Raw genomic sequence first — 4,118 nt, forward strand, 5'->3', positions numbered from 1 at the left:
AGTTCCTAAGAAGAATTTTTTAACTGTTCATTATTTTATATCCATTGCCTTTACAATGAAAACCAGAGAAAATGATTAGTAAACATTTCTTACATTAATTTATACATTATTATGTTAGGTAAGACTATTTCATAAGATTTTTTTCCTAGTCTCATTATAAGACTCAGATCTTAGCTTAATTTTGGAGTTCCATTGCTGCTGCCTCCATACGGACTTTTATTTATTTATTTTTGTACTTCATTTATTTATTTGTGTTAGTTTTTCATTGCTGTGTACAAATTGCCCGACAAGAACAATGTAGAGGAGGAAAAATATATTTTGGCTCATGGTTTCAGAGGTTTAGTCCATGGTTGCCAACTCCACTGTCCTGGACCCAAGGTGAGGCAGAATATCATGGTAGAAGGACATGGTGGAGGAACACTGCTACATTCATGGTGTCCAGGAAGGTAAGAAAAAGAAGGGAAGGGGACACAGGGAAGATAGCCCTTCCGGAGCATAACTTCAGTGACCTACCTCTTCCAATAGTGGGACATGATGTCCTACCTGCCTACAGTTACCACCCAGTTAGTCCATTCAAACTGGGATAGTCTGAATAGATTACATCCATCATCTTGCATTTGAAAATTCCTGTATCAACACAGGAGCTTTGAGGGGACACCTCAAATCCAAAGTGTAATATTTTATCCCCCAAGTTCATGTTCATCTCACAATACAAAATGCATTTAGTTCATCTTTATAGTCCCCATAGTCTAAACAGTTCTAGTATTGTCCAAAAGTCCAAGTGAAAAGTCTCATCTGAGACTCAAGACAAACTCTTGGCTTTGAACCCCTGTAAAGATCAAAAGAAAGTTACATATATCCAATATGTAATGGCAAAGAGTAAACTTTCCAACAGAGAGGAATAGGGGTATAGAAAGAATTTATAGAATGAAGGCAAGAATTAAACCCAGCCAGGCAAACATTTCCTGTGGCTCTACCTCTGGCATGTGGGACACATGATGGGGAGATATGATTTCCAAAGGGCTTTGGCAGCCTTGCCCCTTTGGCCTGGCTGGTCATGCACATGTGGCCTCTTTCAGTTTGGTTTCTCTGCAGCCAGCAGCTTTCCTCAGAAGACAGTCCATGTTACTGGCATCTCTTAATTTAAGGGGTCTCCACTGTAGCTTTGGCTTCTTTTTCATGGCTTCACATATTGCCCTCTTAGGTGCTGTATGCAAGTATTTTGATACTGACATACTTTGCTTGGCCTCCCAGGCTTGCCTTTGAAATCTTGATAGAAACCTCCAGGACTTCCTAACTCCAGCATGCTGCATTCTTGCAGAATTAGCATCATGTGGATGATACAAAGGTTGGCTGCCAGCTTGAGCTTTGGACCATTGGACCATGGATGCAATGACATGTGAGTGCTTCCGTGATTAAGCACAATGAAATGAATTTTGGGAAAACAACTTTTGGGGCACCCACGTGAATGTGGTGTCCTCATGGTCCTTTTATTGTTGTTGTTATTTTGTTACCAGGATCGAACCCAGTGGTGCTTAATCATGGAACCACATCCCTAGCCCCCCCCTTTTTTTTGATAAAGGATTTCACAGAGTTGCTTAGGGCCTTGCTAAGGTGCTGAGGCTGGCTTTGAACTCATGATCCTCCTGTCTCAGCCTCCCAAGATGCTGGGATTATATGTACTTATTTTTTTCACTAAAATGCAAGTTTAAAAAATCATCAGACTCTTCTTTCTGCCTCTGATTCTCCCTGAAAACCTGGATTAAAAGATGCCTGCAAATTCCATGCCACTGCCTAAATGCTGTGCTGCCTTGAAAATCTTCCACAAGATTAATTAGCCCATCACATTTATTCACTTATTTGGTACCAGGAATTGAACTCAGAGTTGCTTTACATCCCCAGGGAGATACATCCCAGCACTTTATTTTTATTTTTTATTTACTTATTTTTTAAAATATAGTTGTAGTTGGACACAATACCTTTATTCTATTTATTTATTTATTTATTTAGTGTGGTGGATTGAATCCAGGGCCTTGCACATGCTAGGCAAGCATTCTACTGCTAAGCCAGAACCTCAGCCCCTTATTATTATTATTTTTTTTTTGAGACAGGTTCTAGCTAACCTGCTGAGCCCTGAACTTGCTATCCTCTTGCTTCAGCCTCCCGAGTCACTGGGTTTACAGGTGTGCACCACCATACCCAGAGGTCCATCACCTTTAAACTCGGCCTCACACAAATTCTCAGGACATGTACAAAAATGTAAACAAATTCTTCGCCAGAATGTAACATGAATGGCCTCTAGTCCAGTTTCCAATAGAGTCCCCATTCCCTTCTGAAACCTCATGAGCACAGAATTTATTGTCTGCATTCCTCTCAGCATTCTGGTGTTCTGAAGCTCCCTCCACAATTACCCATTAAGGTATGCTTATCTAATTCTAAGACTTCTCTAGCTTTAATCTCTAAACCTTTACAAATTCCTCCCACAAACCAGCTCCAAAGGACCCTGAACCACATAGTCCAGATTAGTCACAAAAGTACCCCACTTCTAGTACCAATTTTCTGTGTTCATTTTTTTGTCTCTGTGATTAAAACACCCTGACAATTACAAGTTAGAGAAGTTTATTTGGTTCATGGTTTCAGAAGTTCAGTCCCTGGTAGGTCAACTCCATTGCTCTGGGCCCAAGATGAGGTAGAATATGTTAGAAAAGCCTTGGTGAATAAAGGAGTACTGCTTAGTTGATGCCAGTTGCTTATACGAGGGTTTTTTTTCAGTCATTTTTCATACTAAAATAAATTCCTTCCTTCTGTTCATCCAAAGCCATAACATTTTCAAATAATATAAACAAACTACAAATTTTAAATGTAGAATAAATAGTTAAAAATCATTTTAAAAAGCACTACTATAGGAAATCTCTCACTATGATAAAACAAATCAATTAAAAAAAACTAGGGCCTGATGAAATAAAGAATCTAGTGAAAAAATCAGTATACTGCAACCCTAGGGTATAATCATACTCTCTCTAATTTTCACACACTGTTGAATGTGTGCAGAACCTATAAATATGATAGGATCATCACAGGCAAATAATCATAGGAGTCTCTTGGTTTTCATTTTCTGTTGCACATAATAAATTACTACAATCTTAGTGGCTTAACACAACCCATTTATTATTTCACAGTTCTACATGTCAAAAGTCCAGGTAACTCAGACAGGCCCACATTCTGAAGGTCTCACACAGTGAAAATCTAGGTGTCAGCTGGAGCAGTGGTATCATCTGAAGATGCAGTACTCTTCTAAATTCTTTCAGGTTGTGGCAGAATTCAGTTCCATGTGGTTGCACAACTGAGTTCCCATTTGTTTCCTGCTGACTAATAGCTCTCATGTGCTAGAGGCACATGTTTTAGTTTTGGAAATGTTGCCCTCTCATAACATGGTACTTAGTTCTTCAAGAGCCATAGGAGAATCTCTCTTACTTCCTGAAGGGTTTACTTGACTTGTTTAGACCTATTTCAAACAGTACCCCTTTTAATACTTATAGTTAGCTCACTAGGGGCCTTAATTGCATCTGCAAAATCCCTTCAACTTTGCCATGTAATATGATCTAATAACAGCCACATCATCAGGGCAGCATCATCAGGGAATATTTAATTTGTGGTGAATGACTGTTGAAAATAGTATAAAATGAACATGAGCCTATAAACAGTTGAGTGTAATAAAATTTTATAATCACATCTGTAAACTTTAAATATTATTACCTCAATATTTACACAGTGCTTGTACATATTCTGCATCAGTTGATTTTCACGACTTCCTACCAGGGAGGCAGGAGATATCAGTCCATGTTATAGATGGGAAAAAAAAGTTTCTAATCATGTTTAGTGGTGTTCAAAGGAGATGTTTCAGGGGTTATTATGTGTACTGAAGTTAATACTAAGTGGGTAGGGCTAAGTGTTGATATGGTGACTGTACTTTTATTTGTTCTATATGTTGGAGGTTCAATGTATGCTTTAATAACCATTGCATCATGATGTCTTGTTAAAGATAAAGAAGAGAATTTAGAAAAAAATAGTTTAAAAATTGTTATATATATATATATATATATATATATATATATATA

The sequence above is a fragment of the Urocitellus parryii genome, chromosome 5, assembly GCF_045843805.1.
Source record: "Urocitellus parryii isolate mUroPar1 chromosome 5, mUroPar1.hap1, whole genome shotgun sequence".
In the NCBI taxonomy this organism is placed as follows: domain Eukaryota; kingdom Metazoa; phylum Chordata; class Mammalia; order Rodentia; family Sciuridae; genus Urocitellus; species Urocitellus parryii.